This window comes from Rhinolophus sinicus, linkage group LG04 (assembly GCF_036562045.2).
Source record: "Rhinolophus sinicus isolate RSC01 linkage group LG04, ASM3656204v1, whole genome shotgun sequence".
Taxonomy (NCBI): domain Eukaryota; kingdom Metazoa; phylum Chordata; class Mammalia; order Chiroptera; family Rhinolophidae; genus Rhinolophus; species Rhinolophus sinicus.
In genome coordinates, this window is record NC_133754.1 from 168459919 (window position 1) to 168480517 (window position 20599).

Below are 20599 nucleotides of genomic sequence, written 5' to 3' on the forward strand. Positions count from 1 at the left end.
GCACTCAATATAGTACTTTTATCTGGGGAAGGGTTGGGGTAATGGCAATGGGGGGGTAAGAAGATTGTGGATGGGCCCTGGGGGACAGCAGTCTTGGGGGAAGCTGAGGAAGAGACCTCGAAGGGGAGGAGCTGGATAGGGCGTGACTGGTGAGAAGGGCTCTCTAGGTAAAGAGCAAAGAGAGAGCAGAGGGGTTAGAGAGCTGGTGGATTCAGGGCAGGCTGAGTGATCCCAGCACAGAGGAAAGCGGTAGGTAGAGCTAAGGCTAGAAGAGGGGACCAGGGAAAACAAAAACTTTTTCTCCTACCTTCTAAGTTCTTCTAGCTGGGCTAATCGTCAAATTAACAGACAGATTAACAGGAGAAAATCAAATTTTTAACATACGCATGGGGAATTCACATAAACATGAAAACTCCAAAGCCAGGGAGGCAACATTAGGTATATATGACATTTTTGGACAAAGGAGAAAGGGGGATGGGATGGGATGGAGTATTAGATTTCAGAAATGAGAGTGGGAGACTTGCATAGTTGGGGAACAGCACAACATACATGGCAGGAAAATTCTTGCTAGGCACCTCAGAAACAATGGGACACAATGGGTATCTGCCTGAAGCCCTCTTATTTACTATACTTAATTCAGAGTAGGCTAAGGCGAGCATCCATCCTAAGATTTCCTTCCTGAAGCAGGTTTTTCTGTCTGAATCTCTTGGGCAGGAAAGTGGAGGAGGGTCAATGGTTCTTTCTGAGTCTTGTTTGTTAATAAACAGCTTAAAACCAATAACCCAAAAGGCAACGTCAGGGTGGCAAAATTTTGGTTCCCGTAAGGATACTGATTCTGCTCATTTTACCTGTGCTGGGATAAGATGGCACCCCACTCTTGTAGGAACCAGGCCCTCTCAATACAACGTCTGGAAGGGGCCCTCTTCAGAAAGTAGCCGCAACTTACAGCACACGTGTGTCAGCATGGAGTCTTCTTTTCCCCTCTCTGATATTTAGGTCCACAGCAGCCTCTTCTGTCTGCAAAACACTGCAGAATATTGAGAACAAGCTGGTGGCTTTAATAGAACTTAAAGCAAAACCCTGGGACAAAAAACGGAGAGAAAACTGTTTCTAGGATACTGTGATAGAGCTAAGTGGACATATAACCACGCCGACCGCACAGCCATCCGGGGTACCTGGGCCGCCTGTACTGATGATAACCACTGTTTTTGCACTTGTCTGGCCTTATTGTCAAGACTGTTGGAGGTGGGCCATAGACATGCCTCTGGCCTTAAAACCAAATTCATCAGGGCTTCTTCTCACCATCCCATGTAATTGTTGTCATTTATTGTTTTCTTTAGAAATAATAAAAAAACCGAAGTAAGCAAGCTTACAGCAAATAAATTAGCCCTGAGCTGGGAGTGCACAGACCTGGGTCTGATTCCTGACTTTGAACCATTCCTGCTGGGTAGTTCTGCGTAAGTCCTGACCCCCATCTAGGACTCACTTGCTTCCCTACTAACAGCTAACATCAAGCCCTCACCTTGTGGCTGGCCTTGAGTTTACTGCTTTGCATCTCATTATGCTCACAACAATCATATATAGTAGATGTGCTCGTGAGCTGCCTTTTACAGGTGAGAATTCGGAGAGAGAGAAAGGCTGAGCAACTTTCCCAAGTTCACACAGCGAATAAGTGACAGAGCAGGGTTCGAAACCCACGCCTTTGGCTCCAGAAACCCTGTTTTTCAGATACTTGGCTACACTGTAAAATGAGGAAAGTGGCTTAGGTGACAGGTAATTTTCCTCCTAGCTCTAATTCTCGTCTCTGACACTTTGATATGCCTTCACCCATCCCAAGCCACTAAAGGAAATGCCTGCTATAAAACAGGAGCAGCAGCAGCAACCGTCTCTGCAAACACAGTTCTCTCAGTGCTTGCCTATCTTATCTCAGCCAGTCTATAAATTACTTAGCAGTCGGTCACTTGGGCTCCTCAATGCCTGGGTCCTTTAACAGCAGTCACAAACTGTTTCTGAGACCTGTCAGCTTTACTCCTTTATGCTCTCTCTCTGGCTTCTTAAGGTAATTGTGTTTGCAGTGCCTGCTTGTAAAATTAACTGGGCAGTGGTCTAAAAAGAAGAGGAAAGAAAACAGGAGAGGAGGGAGGGAGGGAGGGAGGGAGGGAGGGAGGGAGGAAGGAAGGAAGGAAGGAAGGAAGGAAAAGAAGAAGGGAGAGGGAGGGAGCGAGAGAGGGAGAAGGAAAGAGAACTGGAGAGAAGGCAAAGGTATTTACTTGAGGAGTTGGAGAATCCTCACAGATGATGTGGGTATGGATGCTTTAGTCAACTTTATCATAAGCTATTGTGGTTTTTAAAGGATTTTACATTGGCCACAGTCCCATTCCAAGAGGCTTTCAATATGCCATAGAAGAAGCTATTAACATTCTCCATATTTAAATGATCTTAACACTTTATAATCTTAGTGGTTACTTAGGTAAATAACTTACTCCCTGAATATAAACTTAAAAATGCCTTCACAGTATTTCCCCATTATATTCAGTGAACTTACATTAACATAGGATATGTGATTTATTATATTCTATATCATAGAAGGAAAAAGCCTATTTTCTCACTGGCTAGTTCTCAATAGTAAAATATTTGATGAGTAAATCAGAGACCACTGCAAGGACTACCTCTGTGAGAATCAGCATTATTTCAATTTAAAATGTCAAGATTTTCTCTCCCCGCTCCCCATAATTACTGAAAATCCTTATAGTTCTTTCCATAAATTAAAACCCTGTTCTTAAACGTTCTGAGGGAAACACTTGGGAATTACTGGAAAAATGTTACAGTCCCATTTTTTAAAAACTGAAAAATAATTCTTATCTTACCTAAAATTGAAATGGAATTAAGCACCACTGGAAGGACACAGTTTTGCCTTTAGAACACAGATCATTATTGAGAAGCAGATTCCCTGGGTTTCCTCAGAAAAAACTGTCGTTGGCCTTGGAGGCACAGTTTCCCAGCGTCCAATCTGTGATCACGCTGTGTACATTCCAAGTATATTTGGCATATTTTATGTTTTCAATGCTGCACTTAAAAAGTACCTTGTTTTATGTTGTGTCTTGTTAGGGCTTGAACTCTAAGTGTTTACTAGATTTTTTAAATGCTTCAGTTGTTAAATGAGATAAAATTCTCAGCCAAGAAACAAAGAACTTGGGCCTCATAGGGTTTTGTTGTTGTCAATTACCTAAGAAATACTCGAGTACATTCCTGTCAGTAGGGTATGAGCTTTGAGGCTTCTGGGACTGAGAGGTGTGAGTACCACCATAGTCCCACATAGCCATCGGTGCCTTCTTGCTTCCCACCTCAGGGGGACTCTGTCCTTTGCTCTCTCTCCCTTCCCCACCTTTCTTTTCCGCTTCACAAATAGCCTTTTCCCTCCATCCTTTCCAACACAGGGCTTCCCAAGTTGCTGCTTGTCGTTGAAGATTTTAGTGTGGAATAATGTATGACTTTCTCTTTATCATGGTACCATTTCAGTGTATATTGCAATGGGCACTCTGGATGATACCATGTCACTTTGTCAAGGTAGAAAATGTACAATCCAGCTATAAAGTGGGACAAAATGAAAACAATTGATGGGCAAACGTTGCTTGGGTTTTGGAATGTTTCATTGGAGTGTTTTAAAGGTCTCTTGCAGCAAGAGTCTCAGACAGCTGGGGTGATTGTAATCAGCGCCCTATTTCCTTATGTTAGAGGGCTTGGCATAGGAGAGGATGCCAAGTGTGAGGCAAGGGCTCGCCAAGTGTGAGGATGCAGGGAAAGGAAATAAATGTGGAACAGGCAGGAAAGGAACATACTTGGGCACAGGAAGCCAGAGACCCTGGAGAGGAAATGAAGGAAATGCAGGCACCACAAACTAGGCCAAGACCAGGAGTAAACACCGTGCAAGAGCCCAGGGTTCTCATATGACACTCTGCATCCGCTTGCACGCTCCTTCCCCAGCCTAAGGATTATGGTGCCCCCCCCCCCCCTCAAGTGGTTCCCAAACCAGACTGTGTAACAACATCAGATGGAAAGCTTAAACAAATACAGATTCCTGGACCCCAGATTTCCTAGGGAAACAAACCCAGAATCTCCCCGTCACCCCCACCCCACAGTTTTCCAGCTATTCTCAGTGTGAGCCAGCTTGGGAAACACTGATTTGCAAAGAGCTGACTACCAGTCAGCAACCAGGTCTGACCTTAGAGAAGAGATGATTGTGAGAAGGCTGTTTTTCATTTGATAAATCACAGCTATAAGTCAATGTACATAGTGCATAGACTGACACATGTCAGTCCTGTATGTCATGGATTCAGAAAGACGATGGTTAAATCAGCCTGTGGATGGACAATCCCTTCTATGAAAAAGCCACATTATCTATAGGTGGCCTTTTTGCTCTAAAGTAAGAATCAGAGACCAGTAGAGAAATGTCTTAAGTGAGAAATCCATAAACATACAAAACATCCAGATGAATGAGGGTAAAACCACTATTTGAACTAGAAAGCAAGCACATCTGTGTGGATCCCAGGAGTTACTTGGTTGACTGCCCCCAGTTCTGCAGTCTGTAGGAATAAGCCTTCCCTTTTATATTTAAACTGAAGAATAAACGTTCCCTTTAATATTTAAATTAAAATTACTTGGACCCCAATGGACAAAATGTTGGAGGTTGTCCAGTGCCCACCCCATTATTTGTATGGATTTTTAACTCAAGTGGGATGTGGTTAGCCTTTCTGATCACTTCTTGCATCAATTTCCTCTTTTGACTGAATGTTTAATCTCACATCCATCTTGCCCGACATCCACCCTGCACCAAGCCACATACACGCCCCTTGCCATTGCTTTTCCAAACAAATGCTTTTTTTTTCAGAGGTCTAGGGGTTACCAGAAGTGCTTATGTCACAACATAGCACAGCACGGAAGTATCTATTAAATATTCCCTTTCTTTTGTACCTCTCTGTGACCAGGGAGAATCTCATTCACTGCCTCCTCCCTACCCCCCCGATCTTTCATCTGACACTCTAGATTTTATAAACTTCTGAATTCCAAAAGTGAATCGCCCTTGAAAAGTGTATACACATTTTTTCTCAAGAGATATCACCAAACTATCTTCCAAATTTACCAAGTTATTAATATCAATTTACATCCCCACCAATAGAGTCCAATCACTTAATTTTCATCATTTCCTCACCAATGATAGATATTTGTATTTTATGTGTTTACTGATATTATAGGCAAAATATATATTCCCAATATTTTCACTTGCATCTGTTTAATTATGAAGAGTTTGAGCATCTTTTCATAAATTCAATGGTCAGTGGTACTTATTTATCTATAAACTACTGGTTTCTTTTTTCTATAAGTTAGTTGGTAATTTTCTTCATGACTTGTAAAAACTCCTTTGCACATTATAGATAGTAATCTATTGTTTTATATGTTGCAAATATTTCCCCCAGTTTGTTTCTTCTCAACTTTTCAGTGGTGCATCTTTTCCCGTGGGGATGCCCTTGTGATTGGGGTTGTTTCTAACTTTCCAGTGACCTACCTGGTGCTTGGTGGGAAAGCCCCACAGATCTAGAGCTATTGGTTTATGTGGGCCAGCCTTTTTGGTGTTTTGTTTGCTTTCCTCTCATTCTTTTTTTCCCCTAGCAAACCTTTATTTTCGGTGGGACCCATTTAGAACTTGAGATGCTTTTTGTTCTTCCTTCTTGCTAAAAGGAGAAAATGGAAAATTCTCTTTTATAATGAGCCAGTCTTGGCCCTTCCTTTGGGTTTTCACATCAGCTCTCTGAGCCTCTTAAAGATTTTTTTTTCTTTTTAGCCTCTACTCTTCACAGTGTGAGGGCATATGGCTATTGCTAAAACATTATTTGCTGGATTTTGTTCATCTTGTTCAGTTTGAGGAAAAGGGAAAAGAGCTTTATCAACCTGTGCCTAGGCTGATTCCCTTCTCAGAAACATAAACTTTACTTTTGGTGGTTTTCTGGTAAGTACATTCTATTCCTTGGGTCCCCTGGAAGCCACTTTTGCTCAGGGCAGTTTAAAGTGGACTAGCAGCATGGCAGAGATGTGAGCAAAAATGTACACTTAGGCCATTGTGAAAGAAATCCTCATCACCTCTTCTGCCAAAAATTTCCATAGGTTTTGTGTCCTAAATAGGGCCTTTCGGAGCACTTAATATTTACACATCCCAGGTGTGTTTTTTCTACAGAACTAGTAGCTCTTGATTTTCTACAAATGTGCTTTTAAAGTGCATCTTGGAGAGTAAAAGTGCTTCTTTCATAAAATGTTCTCATTTCTAATAACCATGATTGTGTTAAGAGACATAGATGTGATGAACCCATAAGCATGCACTAGGTAATAATACCAGCCTTTCCATCTCCAGGGTTTCTCTTTCACGTTCTTAGGAATCACGTGGGGGAAAAACAAACAAACAAAAAACAAAACAAAGAATCACCTGGGAGATGTTGCAATCCAGTTTCCCTGCCCCCAGATCTTGACTTAGTAGGCAAAGGTGGAGCTCAGGAATCTACAGAGGTAGTTCTGATATCTATGGGCTTTAGTAGTGGCTTTGAGTCCAGAGCAAGATAGCTCAACCTCAGCACTGTTGACATTTGGGACATGATAATCCTTTATTGTTGGGGGGCTGGGGGGTTTGACCTGTATACTTTAGGATATTTCGCAACAACATCTCTGGTCTTTCTCTGTCCACTAGACTCCAGTAGCACCGCCCCCCCCCCCATTATGACAATTAAAAATGTCTTCAGACATTGCCAAAATGTCCCTTGCAGGGGTCAAATCACCCTCGATTGAGAACTGTCAACCTAGGGGAAAATAAATGAGAAGATGTGAATTAAAAAGAGTTTTTATTTTCACATGCAGACGTTCATACCCTGGCATTGATTTCACTGAACAAATTAGAACAAATATTTCTGAGCACCTGGTATGCACCAAGACTTTTATATAGAAATGTTTAATTTAATCATGGCTACCTCTTCAATATCTTATAAGACGGAAGAAAAGGAAAGGCTCTTGTAAATTAGGATTTGTTGAACATGCACGTTTCCCCCCCAAATTAATAGTCCCAATAGTTTTCTACAGGATACACCAGAATGTCAAAATTAATATTAACAAAATTAATATTAATTCATATTAAAATACAATATTAACACTGACATTGCTTTAGGAAAGAAGTAATTCAGAATAAAGCCAGTGTGAATTGCTGTACTCTTTCTAATAATGGAACAAATGTGATTTGTAAACTTTGCACTTATTTTAGGGACATACAAAGAAAGAGTAATGGTGTGCCTGCCATACTGGTAGTAATGTTTACAAAATCTCACCTCTGCTGTAATTTTAGAATCTTCCCTTGGCGAGTCTATGGTCCGTATAAATAAATAACTGTACCCAAACACGCTCATTTCAATGTGAGTTTTCACATGATAGTAAACTGTTACAAATAGATCACAATGTAGGGCACCCAAATATTTAACTCCTTTCAAGTCAGGGACATGAGGAGTGGAAGGAAGGAAGAAGGAAGGAAAGAAGGGAGGGAGGAAGGAAGAAAGGGAGGGAGGAAGGAAGGAAAAAAGGAAGGGAGGAGAAAGAAAGAAAAAGAAATTGATTGATGTAATCTCTGGCCATTGGTCAGTAAATTCTATTGAAATTCAAGAATGTCAGAGACAAACCAATAATAAAGTTGGTTTGCATTCCTAAATGCAAAGAAAAAGAAGCCTGTTTACATGAGAAACCCTGAGGACAGCTCACCTCTCTGTTGGAGACTTGATTCCCTCCCTGAGTAAAGGTGTGTGAGTCAAGTTCAAAACGGGAAAGAAGGCTTTTCTTGGGAGGGTGCTATTTTGAGGTGTCATTAGGGTGGACAGGCTTTCTGGGCATTTCCTCCTGATCTCATTTCTTTGTATTGGAAATGAAGGACCTTTGTAGGCTAGGTAAGAACTAGACCCAGGCAGTTGTCTTTCCCAGCTGTGATTGGCATGCAGAATTGACTCTTAGAAGAGGACCCCAGGACTTTGGCCAGCAGTTCCAACCTACTAGGATGGAGACTCAAGGAGAGTAAGGGGCTCTTGCAAAGCTGGAGAGAGAAAATCACCGAGAAAATGAAAACCCTGATCATGCCTAGTGGAAAGTTGAATTCAAGAAATCTGACTTTATATTATTTTCCTCTGCAGAGAAGGTGCAGAGTAAGAGAAGTGCTTGCTTTTTTCAACGCTGTTTTCTGTGTGGGTTGTTTCTGCATGTGCCCTCTCCGAATTTCTAGACAGTCCATTTTCAAAGGGTCATTAACATTATTTAAATATTCATGGTGGGGGAGGGGATTACAGACTGAAATTTCAGACAGCTAGAGAGTGAGGGATGGCTGGCCACCCGCCTAATCGAACCCCACGTAGTGTATCAGCTGCCTCTTTCCCCACCGCTGGCTTTGTTATAACGAACGGGCTTTGACACAAGGCCACAGACTGCCACCACGGGAAGGGCAGCATGAAGGCCCTGGAGAGCCAGTGAGCCAGAAGCATCTCTGTCCACACCTCAGCCTCTGGGCCACATCAGGGAAAACCCCCAAACACATGGAGACCCCATCCTTGTCACAAAGACGCATTTCCCAATCTTCCCCAGCGGTCTTACCTGGGGACAGTCATGATGCTGGCTAAGGGATGAGGGACTCGGTCCCCCCTCAGCAGCTCCTGGCGTTGTGAGCGCAGCCGTGCTCCCACACACTTCCTCAACCACTTATATACACCTGTGTATACACCAACACCCACGTCCACACGCACACACACCGACACGCTCATCCGCGCGCTAACGCGGGTTCACTTACCCAGACACAGAGTCCTCTCCCCGGTTAGGAAATAACCGGCTTCACGTGCCCAATCCCTTCCCCCGTTCCCACCTCATCCCGTCCCCCCTCCTCCCCTCCACCTCTACGATCTCTCCATTTTATTCATTCCTTCATTTCTTGCTTTCTTGGTTTGTGCATAGATTCCACCAAAACCGCGAGAGACGGTGTGGGTAGGTGGGAAGGAGATGTGGAAGCCTAGGGGCGGTCCCCGGGCCGCAGATACAGGAGGGGGCGGGGAAGGGGCGGGCCCCGGGGCCAGTGGGCGGTGCTCCCAGCCTTCCGACGCGCCCCGCGGCCACAGCTCCGGACAGATGCTCTCGCCCCAGCGCGGGGCTGCCGCACGCCTATCTCCAGAGTCTCCCGGACGCCCCAAGGAAGAAGCAGTGGCCTTGCCGCGTTGGAGCGGAGCCCGAGGACTGCACTTCCCGGGATCCAGCGCCCAGAGGTGGGTGTCGAAGCTGGGGCGCGGCGGCCGGAAGGAATTGGTGATCTAGGGAGTCCTCAGAAGCACCAGGGACTTTAAAGGGCTTTTATGGTACTTTTCTAGTGGAGCATGTGCAGGAGGGGGCCCGGCTGGAAAGGGCGGTGGCCATGTGGCTTTGAGGGAAGGAGGGAGCAGCCTTTCGCGCGGGGAGGGAGGAAGGGTCCGGTCCGAGCTGAGCCTGGAAGTTTGGCCCGAGGCTGGGATTCCAGCTGTTAGGATCTGATGTTTTCTCCCGGGTAAAGCCGGAGGCTTTAAATCTCTTTGGGCCGTTTGTGGGGACTCTTTGGAGAGTCAAAGAGGCGCATCGTGGTGATAAATGCGGGCTGAACTGTGCTTATGTGCCGTGGAGGCGGCGCGCCCGCAGGGGTAGGGGCAAGGAGATAACCCGGGGCCCTGAGAAATTCTAGAGAAACATAGTGGAGGAGTGGGTCTGAATCGAAGTCCGTGAGGTCGGGGAGTCTGGGAGCCCGAGAGCCCGCGGAGGGAGGCGGCACGTCTGGGGAGCGGTGGCGCTGGTGGTGGGGTGAGAACTGAAGGCAAAGGGTGGGCTGCGCAGAGAACGTAGCAAGAAGGTGAGTGGACCAGCGAGAGCGGGACCAGCAGCCTGGTCCCTGAGCTCCTCTGCATTGATGCGAGACGCTCGCCAGGCCTGGGGGGGGGGGGGGTCCGTCCCCAGTCCGCAAAACAAGGGGAGGGGGCCTTCTTGGAGGGAAGTGACTCATTTAGGATTATCTCTTCAGACCCGGTAAAGCCAGTTTCCCGCGTGGAGTAGTAGTGGTTTGGTGCTGATAGGCTGTGTGGTCAGACTTTGATAAATCTGTATCCTACCCTGTAGGAGTTTGAAGTGCAACGCCATTAATTTGGGCAAATTCCCCGCCCCCCCCACCAATATAGTTACCTTTGAAAAGAGGACACTACACATTCGCACACACACACACACACGCCCCTCTAAATATATAGTATATCTTTGAGTTTGCTAACAAGTTAACTTTTCAGAGGCAGCGCCTTTCCATCTTAACACATATTCCCAGGTGCCTGGAGGCTGAATGAGAACAAACCCACCCCTCACCGCTGTAATCCCAGGGGCTTTGTTTCCTTGGCTTTGTTCTAATTACAGAAGTTAAGCATCCCACTTTTCTTCCTGGAAATGTTCCCAATTTAATCAAACACTCTTTTCCCACTATGGCAGCCTCCCCAAATCGATTTACTGATCAATTACATTTCAGAGTAACATGTCTAGAAGTGAGGTATATCTAGTAAGGAGTTGACTCTATTTCTTTAAACAGAAAGCCTTTTCAAAATTAAGACTTGCCCTAAAGCATCATCTCAACAGCTGTCCCCTGTCAGCTCTCTCCTCCCCAGTTCTGACACAGACTCTGCTTAAAGGACATTTTTCTCCTTTGAATGGGCACACCGTGGGTGTGCGGGCCCTGCAATAATTTTGGGCGGCACCGGTAAAATTAGTCATGAGCCAGGAAAAACGAAAGTTAATACTGCTTGGGTCTCCCAGTCCCTTACCTAGCAAACTGTGCAATGAAGTGTTAAGCTGTTTCTCTGGCAGCGGAGTTCATTTCCATTTCTTTCTGGGATGCTGTTATGAGAGGGATGGCTGGGCTTTGAGATGGGACAAACATTTTGAAATACCCATTATCTCATAGTTCTGGCATGACAGTTGGCACAGCTTCCTGCCTGCAAAGTTCAGGGTAGTGTTGTCAGAATTTATTTCACTTTCATAAGTTGCTCGCTTTGATTCTGTAGCCTCAGGATCTGAGGGTAATACATTGAAGCAGGGTGTCTTTGTTATCAAGTGAAGGGAAAATGGTCCATTATTTTTAAATTTCTAAAACTTGCAATATTTTAGTATAGAACTAACATATTAAATGTTACTTTAAAAAATCCTAATACCCTGGACTTGCTAGTTAATTATTATAATTGTTGTCTAGATACCATCCTTTTAGATTTGTTGGACTCTTAAAACACCCATGTCTCAGGTTTCTACTGCGGTTGTCATTACAAGTCACTTATTAGGGTAATGAGAAATGTTTCAAATAAAGATGAAATTGAATTTGGATGGAGGTTGTATTGAGGGATTCTAATAATTGAAACAGGAGCGTGTTGAAAATGTACTTCTGAACACCAAGGGGATGGTGTTTAATTCCATTCTTCAATTTTATACATTTCTCAACACTGGTACGATCTATATTATATTAGCCTCTGCAGTGGCTGGTCTTTGATCTTGAGAAACATAGACATCACCCTGTGCTTAGATTAGTGACTGAGATCCTGTGCCAGTTATTGAAAATTTGAAGTAATTTGTTAATATACTTATCAGGCGCAACAATTTTAGTGTTAATAAACTTAATACCCAGAAGCAGATTTGCTGTGAAGCCAGAAAAGCTTAAGATTCAGGGCCCTGCATTGGTACCAGCCTTACCCAGCGTTTTGAGTGGCTTGTGCCTGAGGGAGGCAGTGCCTCCATGAACCATGATGCGAGAATATATATATATATATATATATATATATATATATATATGATAATCCCTTTTTAAGAATATATATGACTGCTGTTCAAGTTTTGGACATTTTGGACATTTATCCTTCAAACATTTTTCAGGAACCTATTATAGGAAAGTTGAAATCATCTCTGTTACAATAGGAAAATCCACTATTTTGCTCAAAGAGAAAAGTTACAGAGTTTGTTAATGTGATTTAAGTAGTACTTGATTAATTAGAATACTTAAGAAATGGAGTGCTCTAAGTAACACCATACCTAAAATTTAAACCTAAGTCTTAAAACTTTGTTTCAACTATTACAGCTGAAGGTGTTTCTAAATTGTAATGAATGACTACCTTGCCTTGACTACTTCTTTCCTTGGTGAATGTACTGGGCTGAATATACTGCTGCGCTTCTGCTGACAGTTCAAGAGTTTGTAGCTTCAGTGTGATGTTAGCATAGATTATGAATTACATTTTATTGGCGTGGCAAAGTGTAATTGTGGAACCCACTCCAGGACAGATTCTGGAGGCTGGCTTTTGAGAAAATGAAATGTCCTGATACACATGTAATTTCTGTTCTTTGCTCCAATCTCTTGAGAGTTGAGTGCCAGAAACATGAATGCAGCAAGACCTTCCCTTCTTCCTACAATAACACGGGATGTGCTTTCTCCAGGGTTTATCAAAGGGTTCTTTTTTCCTGCTGAAGTGAATTCTGAGGTTGAGGAGGTGCAGGAAAGGACAGAGAGCATGGGGGAAGGGACTGAGGGCATCCTTGGGCCCCAGACCTCTTTTCCCTTGTTCTCTCTCAAGCCTAGGAGGACCAGTGCTATCAGGCCTTGAGGTGGGGGAGGGTACATTTGAATAGGATCAAGGGACATGTAACTAACTGGCATTTGTTCCCGTCTTTGTGGGAGTCTCAGAGTGATCCAGTGGGCCATACAGCTGGAGAAGGTGCCCTTTAGAGGAAGAATGCTGCTGGTTTCCTTATCCAGGCAGAGGACAGAGATGGGGGAGCGGGGAAGGTGGTAAAATGATGGAGCTTTCTTCAAGTGGGTTTGAGGGGTTGGGATGTTTTTGTTTGTTTTGTCTTTTAAGTCTTATCTTGCATTTCCCAGTTGAGAGCAAACTGATATGAATGCCAGGGAAGGAGAGAGAGCTGTAGATTTGGGTGAGGAGTGTCACTGTCCTTGGGACCCTTTTTTCCTTAGGTGTGAGCAGAGACTTTATGGTTGATTTTAGTGCTTGATTGAAGCCGATGAGAAGAGCAGCCAGATACTTGGTGGCTATAATGCCCCAATTAGTTATTCAGACCATGGCAGGGCTAAAGCATTTTCATGCCTTGGCCAAGTTCTCTTCAATACCTGGAGCATGTCACATAAACTGAATCTTAGTTCCCCCATCTATACAATTGGGGATACCCAAAACTACCTATTTCAAAACTTGTGTTAAATGAGATGTATATGGGAGCACCTTGCCCATGGTGTATTCCCCCCAAACTTGATTGTTTTCATAAATTAACCAGTCTTCTTCCATCTTTAATGGCAGATGCAAATAAGTAAATGGTGTTTAAAGTAATATTTAAAATTCCAGTAAATGTGTAGCAGATCAATTGTTCATCCTTTATGCTGATCTGATCGAAAAGCTTTGAGCATGGATGTTCTCCAAACCTGGCCTTCACCCTCCTCCCCGACAGCCAGGGCCCCTCCTTTTGACTTGGGGGAATCTGGCTGCCATCGTTTTCTTCCCGTTTCCCCCGAATCACTGACACTGTTGTCGTAAGGCTTCCTCTAGTCTTTTTCACTTGCTCTCTTGTAATACTTTGAGTAAGTCCAAAATTACTTCTCATTGGGAAAATAGACCCAAATTTTCAGGACCCTAATCCTCGGCTTTTTAAGCTCACTCAGCGATCAGCATGTGATGGGTGTCAGTGGGACTCTCCTTCTGGAACTAGTACAAGATGTTTTGCCAGCTCTGATGAGTTTACTCTGTTGCCAAGACAGGAACGTGGATTAATCTACTAAGTAAAGATTTGCAATGAGATTTAATATTAAAAAGGTTTTCAGAAGAACCTGAGAAGCCTAGTGAGTCCAATTCTTTTTGTACCATTTAGCTTTGCACAGATTGACCGTAGGGTTGGCTGGTTGGATGGCTTACTATGTAGCAGCATGGTGAGGTGGACAGGGCAGAAACATTTTTTTGACTCAGTTCTTAAACGCTACAAATCATTCTTTTAAACAAACACATATAAAATGTATCTTCCACCCTTGGTCCAAACCTCTCCACCAAATTCATGGTGCCATGGAGTTCCGGATTAGGACAAGCCTGTACATTTAGGGAAGTGAGTCGGCTAGAAAAGCCGCCGGGGGTTCACAAGCAACATGATTTAAAAAGCAGAACATTGTAGCACTCAACCCACTTGTGAAGTTTTCATTTTAGTCACTGTCTGCTAGAGGGAAGTCCCCCCTCAAAATGTCTATGGAAGGGACTGTCCTACTCAGGTCCAAAGGCTCTTCGGTGTCTATACTCTGTTTAAGGACCTCAGCGCTACATGAAGATCCAATTTGCTAGGAATCGGCCTGTTCACTTGGGCAGCATGTATGGACATGTGGTCGAATGACCCCAGTGCCTATGTGGGGATTCCTGCACCCTGGCACAGACTGTCCTGGTCACCCGTCTGGGAGGAGCCTGGGTATGCCCTTGAACTGGCTCTTCTGTGACGCCAAGTACCGGGTAATGATGGCTATTCTGGGGCTTCATCAATAGGTCTGTGGATTCTGCCTGAGCTTTCCGCCCTGGAGAGCACCTAAACTCCTCACCTGCTGTGTAGGATTGGTAAGAGACAGAGTCAATGTATAAAGGTAGGTAAATGCTGGTCCAGAAGTAGCAACCTCTCTTTGAACTCCGTAAGGATGTATTGTACTGCTGTGCACATGTGTGAGTGGGGGGACCTGGAGAAGGATTATTGCTGCGCAGAGCAAGGATCACAGTAGTGCTAGAGCAGCTTTTCCTGGCTTGTCAGAGTGGGCTGCACTGGAAGTGTCTATACAGTGCTTAGAGTACCCTGGGTTGGTAAAGTTTAGAGGAGAACTTTGCCAGGACGTCCAGGTTTTTAGTCTTCTGTTGGTTAGAAGGAGAGTGTGTGTGCGTGGAATTGCCACCCATACCACACCAAGTTCTGTGAAGAGGTTCCCTAGCTGGCCATCCTATCCGTAGCCCATGAGTATACCCAGGGTGTTTGTGGGGTTGCTGTGGGCTAGGACCGAGCTAATGCTTCTTTTCACAGAGACTGGCTCTGCAGACTGGAGGGAAACCCCAACCCTGGGCAGGGGAGACGGAGGTTACTTATGTGTCTTACCTCCCACCCAGACTGGCTTCAGCCTTGAATGCCGAGCTCTGCCAGGGCCCGCCTGGGCCCTGCACCTGGGTGAAGTTTGTGTAAAGGCTTGAGGAAGGGCAAACCACACTTTTCCTATAGGCAGTTAACTGACTGCTCTCAGCCCCTCTCCCTGACTGCATTGGCTAATACAGAAAGTTACTTTGGAGCAATGCCTGGTCTAAGTTTTGTGATACAGCCTATCCACAGAGAAAGACACCATTGGTTAGCGCTTTTTATGTGGGGAGTTGGGAGAGTGATTTTTCCCAGAGGAATCAATCTTAGTTAATTTTCCAGAAGATTGAAGCATTTCACAACCCTGAATTCAAAAGCTCTCTCTGTATGTGTATGAAAAGCAAGGTCCATGTGTCATGTGCTGTGTGATTCTAAGGCCATATTTAGCCTGGCAAATTCGTATTTTGCATTAGAACATTTTATCCTTGCAAAGGAGAGCAGGAACGCTCTCTGACACATTCCAGATGAGCAGAATTCATTCATTTGGGGAGGAAAAGGGACAAACTGTGTTGGAAACTTAGATCATATCCAAAGCACTTGTCATTATTTCTGTTTGGGGTCATTTGTCTTTTAGAGAAAAGTCCAATTCAGTGTTAAATGCAGTACAGAGATGGGCCTTTGAGGGTGGGAGGCATGGCTTTTGCATGAAATCACAATGTGTATATTGTTTTTAAATATTCTTTTCATCATATGCTTCATTGTCAAAACAATTCACAGCCTCCAAAGGACAGATGTTATGGCAAAACCAGCGTGGAAGTTATAAGATAGAGGAGCGAAAGGGGGAGAAATCCCTCCCTCTCCGACCACCATTCAGGGTGGAATGAGTTTCCTCTTCTAGGGAATTCCCTGTAATCCCCAGGATGGCCTTGAGGTTTCCAGGCCTGCTGCTGGCTGGAGCTTAGAGGGAAGGGTAAGAGAATTAACATGTTCTGAATGCCAGATACCGAACTGGTTGCTTCCTCTCCACTATTTTGCTTATTCCTTACAGTCACTACCATTTTTCAAATGAAGATGCTGAGGCCCTTGGAAGTTCTGTAACTAACTAGCCGATTGTCCCACTAGTGTTTCTACCCAGGTCTCTCCTCTTATGTACTACACCAGGGCAATGGGGCCTTGCTGCTCCAAGTGTGGTCTGGGAACCTGCGGCCTTGCCATCATCACCCAGGAGCTTGTTGAAACGAGAATCCTTCCTGCTGAATCGGAATCTGTATTTTAACGAAATCCAGTGTGAGAAGCTCATCACTACTGTGAAAATGAGCTTATCTGAAAACTTGACCTGAGAAATTGGTCTGTCTGGGAGTGGGGAAGGGTACTACTAGACTCTAGTGGGATGCAGCTAAACATTCCACAATGCACAGGACAGCCCTCCCGCCCCCACAACCCAGAATTCTTCTGCCCAAACTATCCATGGTTGAGAAACTGTCCGTAGTTCTCCATCTCTAGAACTCACGGCCTGTAAACATGTCTCTGTAGCTTCAGCTATCTAGCTAGCACATCTTAAATGAGATGGTACAAATTGCAGTGTCGGGCAACTCTGATTGTCTTTGTGGGGACTGGGAAAGAGAACCAGAGCTTACACTGCAGCATGAAAGATTTCTGTTGGAGTTTTGAGAATGTTTGACTATTCTACCCAAGAAGCAGTGGCAATATTTCTGAGCCTGTCCTGAGTGCCACTGGGGATGCTAAAAGGTGACACTCCCCCAATCCTGCCTGGCCACAATGCCTTTTGTTTCTTTGTTTTATTCTCCAAGCTTGTCCAAGCATCTGTCCTATCTTTCAGCTCCGACGTACTCTGTGTTGGGTCAGCTGGGCCACCTGGAGTTTGAGAGGAAAGGGAATAAATGAAGGACCGATTAAAGAGATGCAAAGCCTCATTCCTGCCCCATGCATCTCCCTCTTTTCTCACTCAGTTCCTTTAATTCCACCAGGCTGCAGGCATTTCCACTGATAAACAGCTGTCCTGTTCCCTTTCTCCTCCTCTTTAGATTCTGGCCCAGAGATTTGTTAACCATGTTTTCTCCATCCTCTCTGCCGCCCTCTCTCCTTTTCTCTTTCTTCCTTTTGTGAGCTAAAAACCAACCGTAATGCAGACTGGGAGGTGAAACCAGCATACCCAATGTAAGGGGGAAAGTTTTGAAGTGAAATTATAGCCAAAAAAGAGCCCCTGTCTTCTTCATTTTCAGTTGTGAGAGTCTCCTCCAAAATTGCTACAAACATCTCTACCTACTTTCTTGTTTTACTCCCTATTAAACTTGCTTTTTCTTGAGCTCCAGAATTTTAAAGCAGAATTCTTTCTCAATTCTACTGTGTTTTCCAGCCTTCTTTAATTGCTGACATTATAACAATCACTTCTCACTCCTTTTTTAATGACTATTATCAGTGAAGCAGATTCTTCTGGATTTGTAACAAGGCATTCCAAAGAAGAGAAAACCTCTTTGCAACGTCTGTGTACCTTCTTTTCATAACTTTCATCATCCCTTACAAATGAAAGGTGGGGCCATAGAAGTGAAAGGCGGCCTGGGGAGTAATGGGCAGGCTACGCAGAACATCCAATCCTCAGTACTTGGACCTAGTACTTGGGCCAGGGCAGGAGAAGCCCGAATGCTGGGCTTCTGGCTAGAGTGAAATGTATCTTCCCAGGTCTGGGAAGCCTGTGTTTTTCCAGCAGACCAGCTGATTTGCTCCAGAAGGCTTTAAATTGGAAAATGGGGAGTTACAGGGACTAGTGGGATCCAGAGAACATGAGAGAAGTTTCTATGGAGGCTTACCAGCGATGTCACAAAAAGGGGTGATTTCACACCTGGTAATTGACTCCTAGTATTGTTTTGAGAGAATAATTTGGAAATCAGTATTTGAAACAAGTTTGTGTTTGATAGCGTTCTCAACGGTGTAAAAAAACAAAAGGAAGAAAACTGATCTGGGCAGTCTGAAAGATGGCTTCTAGACTTTATCATTGTCATCAGTGATTAAGTGCATCTTTTAGGCCAGGTGCACCTTATTAGCCTCACAATCACCCTGTGGGGTGCTTGAGTTGTTTTAATCCCATTTTAAAGATGAAGATGTTGCAGCTGGGAGAGGTGAAATGAATTGGTCAAGGCCAGGCCCACAGGACATATATTTACCCCTTCTTGTTTCTGTGCTGGCTGAGCTTCTGTCCCCTCTCATGAGCAGAGAGAGGAGACTGGACCAGGAGTTTTGACTTTGTTATGCTTAAGCTATTTGTTAAAACTGTCAGAAGTGGGAGTTGAGTCCCTTAAAGGCAATCTCTGTTTGAATGTCCTTTTCCTTAGAGGCTTCTCGAACTCTAGGCAGCACTTGTCTCACCAACCCAGACCCTCTAAGTGTATTGTCACATCTCATGCATTCCTCAAGGGGCTTTCTGGGCTTGATAATGTACGTGGTGTCTTGCAAGATCCTCTAAACGCTCTCTTCCACAAATTATGCCTTTCTAGCCAGAATCAACATACAATTGACTGTTGCAAATACTTGGACAAATATGGACAAATACAAACTAACAATTGCTGGGGCTTTATGAAGAATGGATCCAAACCAAGGACCGAGTTTGTATGAATAGAGGGAGACATAATATACTACGCATACAATGGAACACAACCTTGAACCTTCAACATGGGGCCATTTTTATCCACAAATTGTGATCAGGCTTCTTTCAGAAGAGTGCAATTTTGAAAAAGTTCAAATTTTTGTATTTCTTCAGCGATACTTTGAGATTAAAAGTGAGTTTAAGCTATTAGCTGATAATTAATATTTATTGAAATATTAGAGCCCTATTTCAAGTGCCATGAATGTATCATTATCTTTGACCGTCATAACATCCTGTTGTGGAAGATACCATTATTATAATATTTTTTGTTATAGATGAAGAAACTGAGGCACAGGAATTATAGACAAGGACACGTAACTAGTGGCAAAACCAGGATTTGAATTCTGGTAGTCTGGCTTTTATAGACAATCTGTTAATCGTTTACTCTCTTTATTCTGTCTTCTGAATAATTATTATTTTGCTTAATACAAACTACGATTGCCCTCTCCATTTACTATGGTTGAGGGTATGAATCTTAGACCATAAACAAAGGCTTGCAAAACTATAGCATTTAAAAACTTACACAAATGAACTTAATTTTGTCTCCAAGCCTTCAACTTGTTCAGCCAACAGAAAGTTTAACCTTGGTTGTTTTTGAAACACACTCACCTTGTGATTACATTCAGGGTCTAAAGTTTGAGAAAGTGCTGGGTTGTGGGAAGGGGCCCATCCAGACATGTGTCTACACTGGTTTTAGCTGTGATTTCCAGTCATGTGTCTACATCGCTTTTGACTGTTTCTGTCCTGGGAGTCAAGGTTGAGGCTGTCTGCTTGTCCGGGCAGGCGTGCGATGGAGCACAGGGACGTTTGGAGAGTCTGGGGACCTGGACCTGGAGTCTTTCTTCTGAAGTCTTGCCAGTTACTCTAGAAGCTTCCAGGGAACAGAGCAAAACACCCAGGGATTGAGGGAGAAAGGACCTTTCTAAAACAGCTTGCATCATCTTCTGGATGACTTAGAGTTTTACAAAAGCCAGGAAGAACCTTGACTCCTTGACACCAGATCTCCAAGCAAACATTTGACTTAATAGCCTGGCTGGCTGCCTAAGGAGGAGGAAAGAAGAGAGAAAGTAAAAGGAGAAGACATTTATTAAGATCTCAAAAATTTTCATGGAGGAGAGTGGTGGTTTCGAGGGGCTGGAGGGAGGAAGGAATGGGGAATTGGTGTGCAGTGGGGATGAGGTTTCAGTTTGCAAAATGAAAAGCGTTCTGTGGATGGGTGGTGGTGATGGCTGCACAACGGTGTGAATGAACTTAAGGCCACTGAACTGCACACTTCAAAATGGTTAAAATGATAAATGTGATGTGTATTTTGGCACAATAAAAACATCATCAATGTAGAAGTTTTATTTCCTTTGTATAAACTTTGATTAAAAACAGTATATCCAAATGACAGAAATAAAAATAAGTAATTACACTCGTAAAAGAAAATGTTCATGAAAAAACTAGTTTTGAAAGCCAAAGGAGAGAAGCAGACTTGAATCCTCCAGTGGTGGGTATGTCCATTTCTTCTCAGGGACCAGCCAGGTCTTGTGTGACCTCTGAGCCTAGCCTACGTCTTGAATCCTGTGGGTCCTGAATAGCCAACAGTGAGTTGGCTCAGAGAGTGTTTTGTTTGGGGGTGCAAGGGCTCCATTCCCCTGAAGGGCACTCAGTGGGGTGAACCTGGGTGGTTACTGCAGCCCTCATCAAGGGGCCACAGGACTGATTTTCCCGACTGTCTAGGCAGCTTTCTTGCCCTGGCAGAGAGCAGCTCCT

The 20599-nt window shown here is 44.1% G+C and overlaps 1 protein-coding gene across 11 annotated transcripts in view; it reads left to right on the top strand.

Annotated features, from left to right (window-relative positions):
• Positions 1 to 20599, top strand: part of PALM2AKAP2 (PALM2 and AKAP2 fusion) — a 418214-nt gene that overhangs the window by 305704 nt on the left and 91911 nt on the right. Inside the window, exon 1 of one of the 11 annotated variants that reach the window (XM_019734177.2) lies at positions 9152 to 9320. The exons of 9 other annotated variants lie outside the window; for them this stretch is intronic. The gene's annotated coding sequence lies outside the window, so the exon portion shown is untranslated. Of the gene's footprint in view, positions 1 to 9151; positions 9321 to 20599 lie in introns of those variants that run through there. One more of the 11 variants, XM_074330818.1, reaches the window with a different exon arrangement.